This window comes from Pan troglodytes, chromosome 14, assembly GCF_028858775.2.
Source record: "Pan troglodytes isolate AG18354 chromosome 14, NHGRI_mPanTro3-v2.0_pri, whole genome shotgun sequence".
Taxonomy (NCBI): domain Eukaryota; kingdom Metazoa; phylum Chordata; class Mammalia; order Primates; family Hominidae; genus Pan; species Pan troglodytes.
Genome location: NC_072412.2, coordinates 106,439,352 through 106,459,613, shown reverse-complemented (window position 1 = coordinate 106,459,613; position 20,262 = coordinate 106,439,352). Strand labels below are relative to the sequence as shown.

The following is a 20,262-nucleotide window of genomic DNA, read 5'->3' as shown; positions in this document are numbered from 1 at the left end:
ATGGGCACCTGCAGACTCTGCTTGCTCCCAGAAGCCTCTTCCAAAGTGTGCTGAGGAGGAAAAAGGCACCCTACCCATGTGGGCTCACACATGTCCAATACCTTCCAGTCCCCCTGCCCACGGGAAGTGAAAGAGTGACTGGGACAGAGACATACTGTGAGGCTGGATCAGCACTTGGGAGGTCTTGGTAGTCTCCACTCTGCCTGCCCTGAGGGCACAGCAGCAGGGAAAGCCATTCTGCCAAGAGAAAAGAATGAAGCACTCACGACAGAGGGAAAAAGAAGCCAAGAGATGGGCAGAACAGTCCTTGGGTTTTTATCAAATTCCCAGCATTTTTTAATGATCACCAGTGACAAGGGTGATCCTTCCATTTTCTCACTGGTGCCTCTTTTTATCTTATTTTCCAGCCAATCAAAAACACATGGAGAAGAGGATGTTGGTGTCTCCCAACATGTGCACACACGCACAATCTATATAGAGGCAACCATCTGCCCTGCCCCCTCTCCCATTCCCCCATCCACCCATTGGGTGTGAGCTTCCCTGGCAAGGCCTCTGCACCTTCCATGATAATGTCACTCAGGATTTATAATGATGAAGGTGACAGAATAACTCCAAGTTCCTTGATGAATCCTGGCACCATTGTAGCTTCTTATTTATCTTGTGTCTTGGGTTAGATAGAAATGTATGTTTTGATTATTCCCTGATAATTCATTCCATAATAGCAATAATTAAAACTTCACAGTTACAGCTATTCCCTTCTTCAGCTTTTCACAGCTTAAAAAAAGTTTGCATCTTTTGAGGATTTCAGGCAAATATGGTACAAAAACCATAAAATATGGTCCTCATCTCACAACAACTTGGGATGCTGAAAAAGAGGGAGAGGAGAGGTTGAAACAGTAGGGCAAAGAAGAAACTAAAATTTAGGAGATTGCAGAATCACAGATAAAATCTGTGGCCCTCCTTTCAATGTTTTTACTATAGGTATAATCAAACTCTTTAGCGGACTGCTCAGTATATGATGGGTATAATTTCAGAGTGCTCTCTGACCAAATCTCTCTTTTACGTCGGGAGAAATGGTGTGTTGGTGTTGATCTAGCTCTCGGAAGCATCTTGGACTCAGCCTGAGAGGTCACTACCCCTTTGTGTTCCCTCCTCACTTGTCAACTCTGGGTACCAGACTGTGGTCACATTAATGCTCTTCCAAGTGACTCATTTGAAGAACATATAATGTATTTAGCGCTCTCTTAGCTCTAAAAAGATATGAATTGCCAAGACCTCACCATGATGATCCTGGTTTTCATGATCATCTAAAGTATTAGGAAAATTCCTTGATGAAGTCAGTTGAATGTGTCAAATTAAAAAGCAGTAGAGACATGCAGACAAGGACACCTGGTGTGTCATTAACTGTCCTCACCTATTCACAGTCATATTTGCCAGCGCGCCCTGTTCCACATGCAGATGCATGCATGCATGCAGGCGCACACACACAACACACAGAGGCACATACACAACCACCCTGGCCCCCTAAGACTGAACCAGAGGCTAGGCAATAGATCGAGGCTGGGCCAGGGTCCCTTCTCTGGAACTTGGAATTGAGGAAGTGAAAGAGTGACTGGGACAGTGACACACTGTGAGGCTGGATCAGCACTTGGGAGGCCTTGGTCACCTCTGCTCTGCCTGCCCTGAGGGCAGAGCAGTGGGGAAAGCCATTCTGCCAATAGAAAAAAACAAAGCACTCACCACAGAGGGAAAGAGAAGCCAAGAGAGGAGCAGAATATTCTTTGGGTTTTTATCAAATTCCCAGTTTCTTTAGTGATCATTTCTGAATCCCAGTGCCATCCCTGCCCTTAAATTGCATGAAACACACCTACCTGTGTCCCTAATAATTAACTTGTTTTTTGTTACTTGTAACCAAAAGAGATGGATACAGTGCAGAGCCACTGTAAAAAGTCGCTGGGTGCCCAAGTTGTAGCAAAAGTCACAGTGAACAAAAACGCCTTGCATATATCTGATATCACTCTCCCTTGTTAATTCCCTTGGACATATGAATAGTGCCTGTACGCTACTCATTTTCTGTCAACAAAGACATTCTCCAACCCCTAATCTAGAGCCCTGAACCCCTTCTGGGAGACAGAGCTGGTTGACAATGCTTGGATGTGCCGAGTCTGTGCAATTGCCACGAAAATAATGGACCGGTACCATGCAACTCAGATTACAAAACAAGAGGTTAAGTGTGTCCAGCCCAGATCATCAAAACGCAATGGCAGTTATTTATATCAGTCACAAGCGGCTCCACTTAACAGCTATTTGGAGAAAAAAAATGGAGGGAAGTAGGGAGAGCATTCTTGCTACTGCATCAAAAAGCATGAAAATGATCATTTGGATAACGTAGCTGCTGTCTTAAACACTAATATGCCCACGATGAAAGTGGAGATCAAAATAACGGCACCGACAAACGGTGCAAACATGTCTCAAGAAGCACACCCAGGGTTTCATTTTCTGACTTACTTAAAAGGCTCACAGGTTGCAAGCATCGTTCTTTTGTCATTTACAAAGCCTAGGTTTGTCATGCCTGTTCAGGGCCAGTTCGACCGAGCTGGGTCTCCACTGCCCTCCTTTAAAGTATGCATAAAACAGAGGTGCCCAGAGCTGTCCCTGAGCACCAGACCCAGCTGCCACAGCCCTGGAATGCAAGCCACTTCGGCTGGGAGTGATGAAAGCCCAGGATCAGGCATCTCCACCGCTTTGATTTGCAAGAACAGCTTGACATCCATAGCAACATGGTTAACGTGAAAAACACAAGATAAAAACATTCCATTTAATTAAAAGCCCACAGTTCAATGGTAGTATAATTATTACGAGTGCATTTTATGGCTGTCTGCATTCATTTTGGGTACATAAATTAATATGCAAATTACCGGCCCCTCTCGTGTTCTTAAGAAGTCCCCCCATCAATCTTTTTTCCAACATGTCAATTGGATAAAGCATGGCCTTTTAAATGCAAAATAAAATTCACATTTATGGTCCTGCTGTAATCTCCCTGTGCTGGCATGCTTTGTTTTAGATGAAGAGTGTTTAATTAACAGAGTTCACCTCTCTCTGAGGGCCTTCAGGACAACAGAGAGGCCAAGACACTTCTATGGTCTTCGGGCTAGTCAGGATTAGAGACGATTTTCCATCTCAAGGACCACCTATCAAGGTATTTGTGATTCTCCACTCAGCCCATCAAGGACCTTGTTATGGGAAAATATTGTTCTGATTTACAAAAAAGCAAATTCCTAATTGTAGACAGATGAACTTAATATTATTCACCAGGGAAATGCTATAACGAATTACTTAACAGATGGTTTGTGGGTATTTAGAAAACATTTTGCACACAGGCAGCGGACTCTAAGAAACGGTATGGGAAAGAATGAGATAGGCTCATCAGACCTCATTTCCTTCTTTGATAGAGTTGCTAAACTGGTTCATAGGAGGATCCCATAAGTACAACGTCTCCTACTGTAAGTAAATCTTTTGGAAAAATCTTTCATAACTCCCTAGTAGATCTATACAGTAGATGAATCCACTATTGGAGCAGACACACCTGCAGTGTATTCAAGCATCAGGACTTGAATGTGGGACTCTGAGGTCTTCTCTAGAGCCCCAAACTTGGTGCTATTCTGTCAACACCTCTAGTGTTAGCCTGAATAAAGCCAGAGAAAATATGCTTGAATAATTCACAAGGGTCTCAAAGCTAGAAAGGACAACTATATACTTTTTGTCAGAATTAAAACTCCTGAAATACAGACATCTCAAGACACTGAGCCTATCTATCTGATGAAAAAAAAATCCACTTTCCAAGGACAGGATCAACTTAACAGTTTATTTTTAAAAGTAAGTTTTAGTTGCCTGTGAGTCCAATAGTGCCCATTAGCTTGACATGGATGCCTACATGATGATAACAGGTTTCATCAAAATAACAATTCTATAATATAAACAAAATGAAGGCAAGGATTTTGTCTTATTTGCTGCTGGTGCCAAGCACAGTACCTAATACATCCTAGGTGCTCAAGGAATATTTATTGTATCAATAGCATAACATATTTTCCATCCATCTTTTTTAGTTATAAATGAAATTTGCATGGATTGTAAAAAATTTGGGAAGTGCAGAAAAGCACAGTTACCCTTAATCCTGAAATGATCTACATTAATATCTTAGCATATTTCCAAATCTTTTATCTATGCACTTTTCACATGGTGAATTTATTTATATTATAAAAAATTATTTTCTATACTATTAAAATCTTTATAAATGCAATTTATATAAATATGTAACAGTTGACTTTGTTTATGTAACTGGGTTCCTTTAGCTGACAATGTATTGTTGACTATTTATGCTGCTTCCAAATGTTTTAAATATTTAAACTGCTGTGATGAGTATCACTGTGCAAAGCTTTCTCTATATTTCAGAATGAGTAAGAACTTTCTGGCAGCTGGATATGTCCCAAGGTAAAGTGAGTTCCCAATGAAAATTGCCAAGGCAATTGCCCTTCCTAAAATACAGTGCCTGTCAGGGAAATGTCAGAGAAGATAGTTAATTTTGGTGAAACATGAACTTTGGAGCCACACATTTCTGCCTGATTTTTGGCTCTGCCGTGTACCTGCTCTGTAACAGATTGGGCAAGTTTTCTTGCAGTCAGAGCTATTTTCTGTTCTGCAAAATAGTAGTAACATGGACTTTTCTGGGTTGCTGTAAGGGAAAAAGGAAACTATTGCCTAGTAGCTCTTGATGTAATAATTTAGCACAAGGTGATGATTGTGACTGAGCACATACTGATGGTTGACATTGCTGCTTCTGCTACCAGCATTATATGATTTGCAGGTGGATTCATTCTATTTCAATTTGGAGAGGCTTGACCCTACAGAGGCCACTAGCAGGGATGCTGAGTGAGATTGTGCAGGCAGGACCAGTTACAGAATTTGCAGGGCCCAGTGCAGAATGAAGATGCAGGTCTTCTTGTTCAAAGTTATTAAGATTTTCAAGACATCACCAGCAGAGCATGAAACCTAAGTACAGGGGCCCTGTGGGATTGCACAGGTCACACATGCATGAAGCTGGCCCTGTGTAGAAGCTGTATGCAGTCAGCTCTGGGGCATGCAGCAGCTCTGATGGGCTCCTTACTCTGGGAGGCTGCTATCCACAGTGAAGGAGGAGCTCAGTGACTCTACCCTATTATTATCATTATTACTATTAATTGAGACAGAATCTCACTCTATCACCCAGGCTGGAATGCAGTGACACGACCTCGGCTCACTGCAACCTCCTTCTCCTGGGTTCGAGCAATTCTTCTGTCTCAGCCTCCCAAGCAGTTGGGATTACAAGCATGTGCCACCACATCTGGCTAATTTTTGTACTTTTAGTAGAGATGGGGTTTCACCATGTTGGCCACACTGGTCTTGAACTCCTGACCTCAGGTGATCCACCTGCCTTGGCCTCCCAAAGTGCTGTGATTACAGGCGTGAGCTACCGCACCCATTGTGCTATTGTGAATGTGGATGTGACTATCCAAGCCTCAACTGGCTCTTGGCAGAATCCTGTAACTTGGCCTCCCAGAACACATACCCACTCACTGTTGGGCAGAAAGTTCTTCCAAGTCAGCTGAACAATCAGAAAGGCTAAGAACAAACTCATGGGGAGGTGGGGAGATGAGAACTACAAAAAAAGACCACCTCTGACTTAATGGCATTTGAAAACTTCTAAAGTCATCCTGAACTATGCCTCTCCTGACAGTCTCCTACTACCTTCAATGGTACAGTGTTGTAAGTCCTAAAATTTTCCAGAAAGTTCCAAAATAGTTTTAGAAATCTATTTGTTTCAGTCTGTTCAGGCTGCTACAACAAACTCCCATAGACTGGGTAGTTTATAAACAACAAAAATGTATTTCTCACTGTTCTGAAGGCTGAAAAGTCCTAGATCAAAGCACTGGCAGATTCAGTGTCTGATGGGAGCCCATCTTCTCACTGTAACCTCACATGATGGCAGGGGACAATTCTTTCATCCCTTATGAGGGCACTAATGCCATTCATGGGGGCTCCACCTCCATGATCTAAGTACTCCACTTCCTACTCCATAACCGTGGGGATTAAGATTTCAGTATGAATTTTAATGGGACTCAAACATTCAGTCTATAGCAATTTTCCTATAATTGCCAATAACTTCCATTCAGTCAAGAAATCAGAGGGGACCAGTACTGTGGCACACACTTGTAGTCCCAGCTATTTGGGAGACTGAGGCAGAAGGAACCCTTGAGCCCAGGTACTTTGAGACCAGGCTGGGCAACATAGTGAGACCTCATCTCTAAAAACAACTGAAAAATAAAACATAAAAAGGAAAATAAATAAACCAGAGGAGCTTTCTCTTAAATATAAATCAATGTTGTTGGGATTATGTGAACAATAGGTGGTTACTAACATCCAGCAGTTGTTATAAGAAGAATGGCTAATTATCAACATTTATAGCTCTTTCTACATTTCAGAAAAATTACAATACCCTTATATTTTCTTATTCTAAGACTTTATTTTCCAAGTTTTTCCCCGTGTTCAATGTTTCTTTCTAAAGAGTCTACTTACAAGTATTGCTTCATCTATCAAGTGATTCAGACTCAAACTGGATCCATAATTCCATGCAGGGCCCCTGCCTTGCCACAATCCTTTTTCCGATCCTTCTTCTAACCTGGGTCTTAATGTAACTCTGTCCCCCTGAGGTAAGCTGAAAAATAGTCCCCAAAGGTGCTCACATTCCAATCCCTGAAACCTTTGAATATTACCTTATATGACAAAAGAGACTTCACAGGCATGATTAAGTTAAGGACCTTGGGTGGGGAGTTTATCCTGAATTAGCCAAGTGGGCCCTAAATGTAATCACAAAGGCCTTTTAAAAGTGAGGGAGGTCAAAGGAAGGTCAAAGGAGAGGTCAGAGATATGACAGCAGAACATGAGGTCAGAGTGATTTGAGGAAGGGGCCACAAGCCAAGGAATGTAGGTGGCCTCCAGAAGTGGGAAAAAGCAAGGAAACAGATGTTCTTCTAAACCCTCCAGAGGGAACCAGCTGACTGACCACCAGTGATCTGGGCTTAGACCCCTGGCCTCCAAAACTGTATGAGGATAAATCTGTGTTGTTTTACAACACTAGTTTTGTAGTGATTGTTACAGCAGCAATAGGAAACCCTTTGACTATGCATTACCTTTTTCCTAGAAAACCTTTTCTTCATCACCTACCTCTTCTCACCTCCTTCTTTCATCAACCTCATGAACAAATTACTTCTATAGGGAAAAGGAATTCTCAAACATCTTTTTAAATAAGTTTTTGTTGTAATTTTTAAAGCATGTACAAACATTGAACAAGTAAAAACTCCTGTGCATATAGCTCTTAGACAGCTCTACCACCAAAATAAGGTTACAAAATAAATGCAAATGAAACTACAACCCCAATACAATTTTTCAAAAATCATTGCTGTGATGGATGGTATTTACTGAGAGCAAATCACTAACACTGTGGTTCATAGAAGAAAGATATATATATACATCCCTTTTGATTTTGCTGATTATTGACTTGCTTCTTGTGACTTTAAGCAAGACAGATCATCACTGAAGCTCTCACTGTTATCTGTTATTTTTCCTTTCTAACACTAAACTAAAATTGAGCCCTGAACCATTTTATCGATAGGCCATGCAATGTAATAGTGTATCCCAGAACAAAATATTGTCATCTTCCACGTGTTCATTTAAAGAAAAAAAAGTCATAATTTCATATTTAACACTACAATTGCTAATAATTACAAAAACTTATGTACGCATTCAGGTTCAGAATAATATCAATCAATACTTTCATGTGTTGGTTCTTTTGTGTTGAGCAGCCGCATCCCATATGTTACTTCATTCAGCCTCCACTTTCTCCACAATCAAACTGCTATGAATAACTTTTTCATCCAGTGTCCTAGAATGTTTTTTTTTGCTTCCAGTTATCACAAATATGAAAGTAAATAGAAGTGCAAATGCAGACCTGAAATTGCCCAGCAGCACCCAGTTAAGAGATACTCATCTATCACCCAGCATATTCTTCAGCAAATTTTTCTTTAGCTTGCCATCAAATGAAAATGGTAAAGTCTCATAAAACTCATGGGCCCTAGAGAGTTTAACCATAGCCCACAGAGACAAGAAAAGCCAATCTGGGAAATTTTACTCTAGCCTTTGCTGATTTCTCTACCCTTTCTTTTCTCTACTTCAGTCGCTGTTATTAATTTGTTTCCATAAATTTCCTTTTCTTCCCTAAGGTGGTCCAATCTGTTTTACTTCCCTCTCTCTTGTCTGATAGCAAATCCCACAGCTGCTAATCTGCCACCTAGGAATCCTTTCCTCCTATTCTCTAGTGGAGCCCAGGCCACCGGGATGAGTGGATGCGTTTAATAAGCCAAGAGCTGCCTCCGGGAGGCGCCATTCTCATTTTCTCGCTCAGGAAATGCGCTGATGCTATTTCCTTTTTTCACAGTGCTCCCTCCACTCCACTTCCATTGCTTCCAGGGCCTTTGAATGACTTACACCACATTATTGCCTAATTGTGTTGACCTAAATATACTGACTCCTTGTCAGGGGACATCTACTTTGACATGTTCTCATGTCAGTCTCATGTCAGTGAACATCTGCTGGTCTTTCCTTACCTACTGCATGACCTGGAATATCTCCTGAGAGAATCTATAGCCGTAAAGCAGCAGCAACGGGTACAGTGTACCTGGGGCCTCAGCCTCAGTGCAGTAAGCTCTGTCTCCCAATACTGGGTACAAGTCGTACTAGGTTGTGATCATTTGTACACAACGAATTTGACTGCTCATGCAGTTGTTTCAGAAAATAACTTTTTGGCCTCTTGGACAAGTATACTGTTGCGCATTTCAGCACCTGAACAAAACTACTCAATGCTAAACACTCAGAAGCAAAATAAATATTCAGCTCACTTCATGTCGAAGAAACTCCAGCCTGAATTCATGCACCCCACTCTTGGGATAGACGGCGTTACTGTTCCCAATTCTTCACGCCTCCCTGTGGACACAAGCTTTGTCTTGTGACTCTGCACTTCCTTCTACTGGGGGGAGAGTTTATTCCCTGTCCCATGAAACACAAATTTGACCATAGGATTCATGTTGGCCAATGGAATGTGGGTGACAGTGATGGTGTGTAAGTTCTGAGCCACGGCCTTGAGAGACATTGCATGCTTCCACTAACTCTTCTGGAAGCTTCCAACTTCTGCCATGAAGGGAATATGCCCCAGCTAGCCCACTTCTCCAGGAGACTGAGAAATGTGAGACCTGCCAAGCCCACCAGAACCCAGTTTAAATCAACTAAACCCCATCTGTTATGGGATGAATTATTTCCCCCACCAAAATTTATATGTTGAAGCCTTAAGCCCCAGTACCTCAGAATGTGACTATTTGGAGACAGAACCTTTAAAGGGGCAATTAAAATAAAACAATGTCATATGTGTGGACCTTGGTGCAATAGGACTGGTATCCTCACAAGAAGAGGAAATTAGGACACAGACATGTCTGTGCACAGAGACCATCTGAAGACACATCAAGGGGCCACCATCTGCAAGCCAAGGAGGAAGGCCTCAAAAGAAACCAAGCCTTCGACACCTTGATCTTGGGCTTCTAACTTCCAGAACGATGAGAAAATAATTTTTTTATTTAAGCTACCCAGTCTGTGGTATTTTGTCATGACAGCCCTACCAAACGAGTACACCATCCAACCACAGTGTAATGAAAAAGTGTTGATGATTATTGTTGCAGCCATTGAGTTTTGGAATGGTATGTTACCCAGTATCATTGTGGCGACAGCTAACCATTACATGAATTTCCACTCTTCATCCACATTGTGGTCCTTGTAGTTACAATACAAATGTTTTGTTTATACAACACAAAGCCAAAAGTTCCTGGAAGGCAAGAACCATCTTTCATTTGGCTTTGTACCCCTTTGTCTGGAATGATGCCTATCACAGACCAGGTACTCAGTGAATGATGGTGGAATGAATGAATGAGTGAGGACTAAGGGTGTACACAATTAAATGGATGCTGCTCCCAGCTTTGAAAATAATGGAGGAAACATGACAGATGAATGGTTTTGAAGGAAATTCAAGGGTAAAACTTGGAATATGTTTTACTGTCTATGTGCAAAGAATAATGGGGGGGGGTTGTTTGTTTTTTGGGTTTTCCCCTCTCTTACCGTGAAATTGCACATCCAAATCTGTTTTTCTTTAGTCCAATACTACCTAAGGAGCAATTAACCATTTATCAGGCAGCAACAGGAGCAAAAGTCCATGAAATGCAAGCTCATGACCCCTCTGAGACCTTGGTCTGTAGCAGACATCATAAAGGAGTCTAAGGCACTCTCCATCAACCAGGCGCTACATGATGTCAAGAGCGTATTTCTGTGAGAAGGGAAAATGAATTGATGACAGTGAAGGTTCACTGAGGCCATGCATATGACTGCTGTCTTTTAAAAATCAAGACTGGCTGGGCGCAGTGCCTCACACCTGTAATCCCAACACTTTGGGAGGCCCAGACAGGCGGATCACCTGATCTTAGGAGTTCAAGACCAGCCTAGCCAACATGGCAAAACCCTGTCTCTACTAAAAATACAAAAATTAGCCAGGCATGATGGTACATGCCTGTAGTCCCAACTATTCAGGAGGCTGAGGCACAAGAATCACTTGAACCCGGGAGTTGGAGGTTGCAGTGAGCTGAGACTGTGCCACTGCACTCCAGCCCGGGCGACAGAGTGAGACCGAGTCTCAAAAAAAAAAAAATCAAGACTGAGTCCCTCTTAGTTCAATAGTCTCAAAATGGTTTCATAAGCTCCATAGTAATCCTCCTGGAAATGGTTTTGTAGCAGTAATAAACTCACAATTATGTGTGCTGATGATCGAAGAGAACAGACTAATAGATAATACAATAGTAGTTTATAGTTTATAGTTGGCAGGCAGTTTGGCATAGTGGAAAGTATACAAAATTAAAACAGGTCTCCTGTCACTTACTAGCTGTGTGACCTCAAAAAAGTTATTTCACCTCTCTGAGGTTTAATTCCACATCTAAATGAGCATAGTAATGCCCATGTCCTAGCAGTCATGTTATCTGGTGTTGTACTTGGGGCTTAGTAGGCACTTAATAAATCAAAGGTTTTATTATTATCACTGCTATCATTATTTGGCTTGCTACATAAACAGAATTACTTAGCTCAATACATTTAATGTCCATTTTCCTATCAAACTAAAACCTCCTCGATGTTAGGGATCATTACTTATTCAGTACATTTTTATTGGTGAGAGAGTTTTTATTGGACATACTCACGCTTCTGCACTGTCCACAGAAAACAAGCTGCTATCATCACTGGAGATAACCAATTACGCAGACAACTCACTCACAGAGAGAATTTCTTCTGATGGTAGCAATGAAAACTTTGCTAATGAAAAAGCTAATTTTATGGAATGCATCCAAGAGGGACATTTTAGAAGCACTGGATAGTTAATTCATTTGAAATTTAAAATGAGTTATTTATTGACTTTAGCTTGATAGCTTTGTCTTTTTATTTCTGAGCTGTTGGTTCCCTGTTCACGGTCTGATTCAGGCTGCATGACGGTATCTCCCTGGCTTGCAATGTTCTTATGTTAAAACCAAATGCTGGGATTAAACTTAAATTTTTCCATTTCCTTTATGGCAGACAATATCAACATACCTCCCACTCCCACCAAGGTTGTCTAACAAGACTTCATAACAGGATGAATCTAAAACTTGTATTTAACACAGGTAATGGCAATAATTGAATGTTTGGAAAGAGTATTAAGGGTTTAGTCAACTGTTCCCTACCTTCAAATTTGTGCTTATGACTTTTCTTTCCTCCTTCTTTTTTTTTTTTTTTTTTTTAGAGACAAGGTCTTTCTCTGTCACCTAGGCTGGTGTGCAATATCATGAACATGGCTCACTGCAGAACTGACCTTGGGCCCAAGCAATCCTCCCATCTCAGCCTCCCGCGTGTTGGCACTACAGGTGCATGCCACCATGCCCAGCTAATTTTTTAAATTTTTTTGTGGAGACGAAGTCTTACCATGTTTCCCAGGCTGCTCTTGATCTCCTGGGCTCAAATGATCCTCCCACCTCAGCCTCCCAAAGTGCTGGGATTACATGCATGAGCCACCGCACCCAACCTATACTTACAACTTCTTAAGATATGGAGAAGTTGTGGGGGGAATCCTGCTAACCCCTTCAGTGTCAGGTATTATCCTAATCTACTATCTGAAAAATAATTTAAGTTCACTTTATTTCCTGCCACCAAATTGAGGTAGAATATTGAGAAGTTAGCAATATTCTGTATAATAGTGCTTTGTTTTCTAATTTATTTGTGTTTCTTTTTTGGAGGCATTGCAGTTTTTAATTACTTCATGTTATTTTAAAATTTTGTAAGTAACACACGCTTATTACCTTCCCAAAATACAGAAATATTTAAAGAAGGAATAAAGATCACCCCAATCCACAACCTAGAGTATTAACTGCAGTCGATATTTCAGTCGGTAACCTTCATATACAAAAATTGATTTTTACAAAAATAGAGTCATAACTGCATGCTGTTTTGTAACCTGCTTTTCTACCCTTAGTAACTTACTGTAGATATCTCTCATGCCAATAAATATAGATCTATGTCATCATTTTCAACAGCTTTATAGTATCCCATGGTAGAGACCAGAGATTGACAAACTACTTAGCAAACTAGTCCCAGGGGCCAAATCCAGCCCACTGCCTGTTTTTGTATAACCCACAAGCTACACATGGTTTTTACATGTTTAAATCCTTACTTTTAAATTATTACATTAGTGCCTACATATATCTTCAATTTTGCCTCCTGACCCCAAATATTTTGATCCCGTCCTTTAAGAAAAAGGGCTGACCCCTGTTATAGATATATCATAATTTGCTTAATTCATCCCAGATTGATGGAAACATTGGCATTTATAAGATTTATCTGGGATAAACACCAGTGCAGTGAACAACCTATGTACGACTTTTATCGCTGGACCAAAGTTTCCCTTAGGATAAAGTCCTATTACTGGAATTGCTGGAGCAAAGTAGCCTCTTTGTTAAGATTTGGAAACATAACTACCTCATCGTTCTCCAAAAAGTTGGCCAATGTAGGCTCTCATCAGCCTCTGCAGTATCTGGGGTGAGGGTATTCCCTTCCCCCTCCCATTAGCCTACTGGGTAAGAGCAGACCTTTCTAGTCTTTGCCAGTGTTATACATGAAAAACCATTTCACATTTTCCCTTTAATTTTCATTTTTCCCGATTCCTGACATTGACCATCTTTTAATCAGGTAGAGCAACCATTAGTTCTTTGGAGAAAAACCTGTGCTCATGCCTGGCGCATTTGTCTTCCGTGGTGTGCAAAACACCTCTCTCTCTACTTTAGGGCGTTATTTCATCTCCTTAACCTTGCCTTGTGAATAATTACAGACCCTTACTCATAAACCCTCTTTTCCAAGATTTTAATCACTTTGTGATTCTTCTCTGAATCCTTTCCAGCACTCTTTCTCCATCCATAGGTCTACAGACAGATGTTTTAAAAACCATTTCCATCGTGATAAGTATTCCTCCTCATGGCGGACTTTCTCAGGAAGGTCAGGCCTCTCCTCCCATGCTCAATACGGGCCCATGGCTGGACACACTGCCTGGGCTCAGTTTGTGGAACTAGAGGCATAAAACCATGCAGCAAGAGCAGGGTGAGGCTACTTCACTGCATTTCCCATCTGAAACCAGCTCCAGCAACTTCAACAAACCACTTCTCCTACTATGAAGATGAAGTGTCTTTCCCCTTAGAAATTTTAGCCACAAGAAAACTCAAAGAAGTCTCATTAGTATCAGCTAATTTTTACCCTTGGGAATAAGGGTGACTCTTTCCAGAATCTTCTGCAACGTCTAAAACTATAAAGATTTTATTATCTCTGCCTAGTGAAGGATCAGTGAATTCTCCAAATCTCAGAGTTCATTTGAAAACAAATTTCCACATCAAATTACAGTATGTGACTCTCTAGCCTACTTGGATGACTATGGTGCATGTCTGATAGGGAATTCAGCAGCAATAACAATTCCCACACTCTACTGGGAACTGTCAGTTACAGCCCTCGGGTGTCACGTTTCGCAGGAATGTTTGCACAATAAATATCTAATCTTGGCTAGAACAGAAGTAGTAGCAAGAAAGCAAATTTCCAATTACACCTACCTATAATATAAAAAGGTTGACTCCTGAAAGATGTTGTCAAAGAGCTTAAGGAAATCAGAGCATCTCCTCTTCCCATCCTCACTGAGGGGCTCATTTACCTACCCGGTGAAAGCAAAGCCCAAAAAATCAATAGCTAAGGAATTAGTAGTCATTACCTGTCTGCCATGCTTGAAAAACCAACCAGAATTTACACAATAAACACCAGGAGATTTCACACACTGGTACTTTATTTTCAAATGAGGCCCCATTAAAGATTGAGCTATTTTCAGAGTGTTAGAGGAAGCTACAGTAGCTTCCTTTATTCATTGTTTTCATTTGCTTCTTGATTGTTTTGCTTTTATCTAGTATATAAGCTGTTCATTTGTTAATTCATTCAACAGACATTTTTTGAATCACCAGGCAATGAAGAAAAGCCTCTATCCACCTGGATATAAGCCCCTGGTCATTTGTCATTGGCTCTTCCAGCCTCAGCAGTCACCTCCCCATGTTTCTCCAGAGAACCTCCATAGCAGAAGAAAATGATCTGTCCAAGAGCGAAAGACAACTTGCCAAGGGGTTGAAATGTAGAGGGGGGAAATCAATGAAAAGGCTGGAGAAATGAGAGCTCTCAGTTTCCGCACCTATAAAATGGGACTATTACTTTTTACATCTTGGATGCCCCATGCCACTACGCCTCTGAGTCAGGACGATTCTCTTCTCTAGGTTTCCTACTAAGACACCTATGCACACTCCCACTCCTCTAGTCAAATTGTGAGTCAGGTACAATCTATGATGCTGGGAAATACCAACACAAAAAAGCCCCGATTCCTGACTCCAAGTCGCTTACAGTCTAGAGCAGGGAGATATTCAAGTAAATTACATACGGCAGCCCCATGTGATAAATGGAACAACAGAGGCAGGCACAGGGCTGATGGGAGTGCACAGCAACGTGCCCAATGCAGACAGATATGGAAGCCATAGGCAGGGCCAAAGAAGGTCTCTCTAAAAACAAGTACAATAGTTGCTATTTTACTGAACGCTGACTGCCTCCAGACCCCGTGCTGAATGCTTTATATGGATTATCTTATTGAATCCTATTTAATTATATTCTTATCTTCATTTTATAGACCAGGACCTGAGCCTTCAAGAGATTACCTAAGTCACCCGACAGGACACACCAGACCACACCAGGGACAACACCAAAGCTAGAACTCAGGCCTGTCTAGACCCAGGGCCCACCCATGCTGTCTTCATTGCCATACTCTACTTCCTCGAGCAGGTGACTCTGGGCAAGCACAGTCTTGAGGATGGGCAGCTGTGGGTCCAAATAAGACAGGGTGGGGGACCCCATGCCAGAGACACAGCCCTGGGGAGTCGGGAGGCAGAGCCGCTGTCTTACTCTGAGTCAATTCACTAATTAGCATTGGAGGGCTCAAAAACATTCCAAAAGAATTTCTTTGAAGTTTAAATAGATAATCCCTCCATCGGTAAAGTATTGTTTTTGTGAGCGTGGTGTGGTACCCAGAGGGCTGGCCAAAGGGTCAGAAGAACAGGATTCTTGTCCTAGATCATTCACTCCCTGATTAGCTCTGTGAATTCTAACAATTCCATTATATCTTTGGGCATTGGATGCCTCACCCAAGAAATGAGAGGCTGGACTAGATGGTCATAGGATTCCTCCCAGGTCTGACATTCTCTGGCCTCTAACTGATGGTTTTCTGTGGTTAGGACGTGCTTTGAATCTACTAGGCCTCTCAGTCCGGACAATTCTCTTCACCAGCTTTCCGCCTAAGACACCTGGGCACACTCTCACTCCAGTTACTCTTTGAGCCATTTCATTGGCTATTTCATCTTTTCCCACTTTGGTTCCTCGGTAGGTTTCCCACTGCTGCTGTAACGAATTACCACAAACACCCTGAGGGTTACAAACACCATGCATCATCATCCTGCAGTACTGTGGTCAAATATTGAAACGGTCTCACTGGACTAACACCAAGCTGTCTACAGAGCTGTCTTCCTCTCTGCAGGCTCTGGAAGGGAATCCATGTCCTTGACTTTTCCAGCTTCTAGAAGGTGCTCACATGCCGTGGTTCCTGGCCTTCCTCCTCCGTCTTCAAAGCCAGCAACAGCAGGTCAAGTTTTTCTCACTGCCATCGCCCTGGTTCTCCTCTGCCTCCCTCTTCTCCTTGTGTGGCCTCCTTGGATTACACTGACCACCACCTGAATAATCCAGAATCATCTCCCTATTTTTTTTTTTAAGAGTCAGGGTCTCACTCCATCACTCAAGCTGGAATGCAGTGCTATGATTATAGCTCACTGCAGCCTGAAACTCCTAAGCCCAAGTGATCCTCCTGCCTCAGCCTCCCAAGTAGCTGGGACTACAGGTGCGTGTCACCACACCTGGCTAATATTTGTATTTATTTTTTGTAGGGATGGGGTCTCACTACGTTGCCCAGGCTGGTCTCAAACTCCTAGGCTTCAAGTGATCCCCCTGCCTCCCCAGAGTGCTGTGAATACAGATGTGGGCCACCATGCCTGGCCTCTCTATTTTAAGGTCAGCTGATTAGCAAACTTAATTCCACCTGCAACTTGAATTTGGCATGTAGCAGGTTCCAGAGAGGATGAAGGGAGGGCCATGACTGCCCCCACAGTCCCCTGCATCCTTCAAATAGTCTCTGTGCCACTTTCGCCAAGCAGTTTGGACAGCACAAGAGTAGCTGTGGAAATGGCTGCTGCCAGGCCAGTCCTACCCAGTTAAATATCAATTTCACATGAGCAACACATAATTGTTTTAGTATAAGCATGTCCCATTTAATATTTGGGACATATTTACAGTAAAAAATTACTTGTATATTTGTATATTGCAGGTAAGCTGCCACCTTCCTCACGACCTGTCCCTGAGGTTTGCCTGCACCCTGGGATGGGAGAATATGAAAGGTTCACAATGCTTTAAGAAGAAGACTCGGTATGGGAACTGGAAGTGATACAGTTTCAGATGGCCCATTCTTGCGCTTCTCCTTTTCCAGAACATGCTGAACAGGCCCCAGTACAGTGTTCAGGCCTCATTCCCACAATGCCTTGCTCTGAACTAGAACCCATCAAAGCTACTATTTCCCTATACACAATGGAAGCTTAAAACAGTATGTTAATAACTGATCTGAAAAACTAAAAAAAATCCTTAAGAACCACAGGAATGAATTTAAAGTAGATCTTTCAGATAAAGGATAAGGTTCCCTGTGTTTACGGTTGCAACATAACATATAGGATGTCCTGTCAAATTTGAATCTTGGACAAAAAAACAAATAATTTTCTAGGCCAGGCAGAATGGCCCACACCTGTAATCCCAGCACTTTGTGGGGCTGCGGTGGGAGGATCACTTGTGCCCAGGAGTTTGAGACCAGCCTGGGCAACATAATGAGACCCCATCTATACAAAAGTTAGCCAGATGCGGTGGTGTGCACCTGTAGTCCCAGCTACTCAAGAGGCTGAGGTGGGAGGATTACTTGAGCCCATTAGTTTGAGGCTGCAGTGAGCTATGATCACACCACTGCACTCCAGCCTGGTTGACAGTGCAAGACTGCAACTCAAAATAATAATATAATTTTTTAGTCCCAAATATTGAATGAAATATACTTATACTAAAAATTTATTTGTTGCTCATCTGAAATTGATATTTACTGGGTGTATTGTTATTAGATAAATCTGACACCCCTATCTACCTGAACCCACTCAAATTACACTATACAAGCAGCTCTACATTTCTCCCATCCAAAGGCCAGACATGTTTCCAAGGTCCACTGTTCGCTAGCCTGGCAGAGAACACTTCATAGCCATCTGCAAACACTAATAATTGTTACCAGTAATTTTTAAAGCCACTGTAAAGCCATCACTTTTCATGTGTTATTTCCACTTATATATATTATAATCCTCCAAATAGCCCTGCAAGGAAGAAACTCAGTCTCAGAGAGTAACTTGCCTATGGTCACCCAGCCACTGAAATGCAGACTGAAAATGCAAACCTAGGTCTGCCTGCCAGCAGATGCCAAAGTCATCCCCCTCCCCAATTCCACTCCCAGCCATGCCCATGGGGTCCAGGGCTCTCACACAGGGAACCAGGCCTCTGCCCCTTCACAAAGTTTCCATGGTTTCGCTATCCACACATTTGCATTATCGGTGCCACAGTTCTCTTTCTCTGGCATTAATAAAGTCATATTTGAAACTTGAAATAAATGTACCTGTGAGTCCAGGCAGGAAAAGATAAAATGCACAACCAATCTACAGGACAGAAGGGAATATTTTCTGCTGTCACACGGCACAGGAGCTTAGCTATTTCTGTATTTACAGAGATTTCCTAAGTTGTTTTTAAAGTCTGAGGCATATCATTTACTAGGCCACCTTTGACTAAATTGACAGGACCAAATTATATTTAATTCCGTTTGATACTAGATCTGCTCCAAAGCTCACATTTGATTATCCGAACTAAAAGAGGGTATTGGAAAATGCAAGATAAGGCAAAAATTAAATTTGCCTTCAGCATATATTTCTGCACTTACATTTTGTCTAACACTGCAAAGCAGAGTCAGAGGCTGCCCTGCCTGAGTTCTGCCTAGCTCAGCCTCTTCTCTCTGTGCATAAGTAAAGGCCCCAGACTAAGGAATGGTCACTGTGCTGTGGTCTTTCCTCAAGAGGCAGGGATAGGGTTAAGCACTGGGTCTTCTGGGGGTTGTACTATTAGGTCACAGCTGAAAATTACAGCTTCATCTTTCAGGACTATAGATCCAGGCCTACTGTCAAGTTAAAGTGCCTCTGAGTGATGAATGAACTATAACTCCATGCCTACCTTTGAATGATTAATAGATACCATTTGTCGTTTCTTTCCTACAACTGTGGTAGGTGCTGGGAATACAGAGATATACTATACATTATCTCTGTGCTCTGGAAACTCAGTGTTGAAGGGAATTGGATCAAAAATACAATGTAATGTGAATGGATAAACAAAATGTGGTATATACCTACCATGGAATATTACTCAGTTTTAAAAAGGAATGAAATTCGGGAATATGATATAACAAGAATGAACCTTTAAAACTTTATGCTAAGGGAAATTAACCAGACACAAAAGGGCAAATATTGCGTGATTCCACTTATATAAGGTACCTAGAATAAGCGAATTCATAAAGCCAGAAAGTAGAAGTTACCAGGGCCTAGGGGAAGGAGAATGGGAGGTTATTATTTCAGGGGCACAGAATTTCCATTTAGGAAGAGTTTTTAAAGTTCTGGAAACGGATAGTGGTGATGACTGCACAATATCGTGAGTGTATTTAATGCAACTGAATTGTACGCTTATAAATGGTTAAAATGGTAAATTTTATGTTATATATTTTTACCACAATTTTTTTCACCAAGCCGAAATTTCCTCTTAAGGTAACTAATAAGCTTCTAAGGACAATTAAAAGCTGATAATTTCCTTGCTAAAAAAAAAATAATATAATAAAATACAATAAACTCTATACATGCAAGAATTAGCAAAAAAAAAATCATCTAAAGAAATAAAACCAAGATGGCTATTTAATTCACTAGGAGGCCATATGAATTTGCTTTGCAACTTTCAAAATATAGGAGATGATATCTTTCTTTTGCTTGGCAAACAAAATAGAAATGACTCAATCGCAACCTGCTACAGTTGGATGAAAATCCAGGCTCAATCATTTTGTGAGGGGGTTGGTTGGAGGGAGGAGATTTCCTGAGATGTGGCGGGAGTCTGGTGGAGTTAGTCGTGCCCCCCAGGGAAATCTGCTGAAGGGTGGAGCTTGCTGGAAGGTGGAGCTTGCTGGAGGGTGGAGCTTGCTGGAGGGTGGAGCTTGCTGGAGGGTGGGTAGCTTGACTGTTTCTTCCTAGAATATGCACTCCCTTCACACCTAACTTAGCGACAAGGACTATCACTAAGATGCTATAATTCAGCTCTCAGTAATATATGCAGTGACCA

At 41.7% G+C, this 20,262-nt stretch overlaps 1 long non-coding RNA gene across 1 annotated transcript; it reads left to right on the top strand.

Annotated features, from left to right (window-relative positions):
• The first annotated feature begins 3,113 nt into the window (after positions 1 to 3,113).
• LOC107967974 (uncharacterized) lies at positions 3,114 to 18,499 on the top strand. Its single transcript, XR_001708844.3, has 7 exons — positions 3,114 to 3,199; positions 3,453 to 3,503; positions 4,453 to 4,491; positions 11,749 to 11,834; positions 15,404 to 15,555; positions 16,154 to 16,408; positions 17,144 to 18,499. It is a non-coding gene; the product is annotated as an uncharacterized LOC107967974 (long non-coding RNA).
• The last annotated feature ends 1,763 nt before the right edge of the window (positions 18,500 to 20,262 follow it).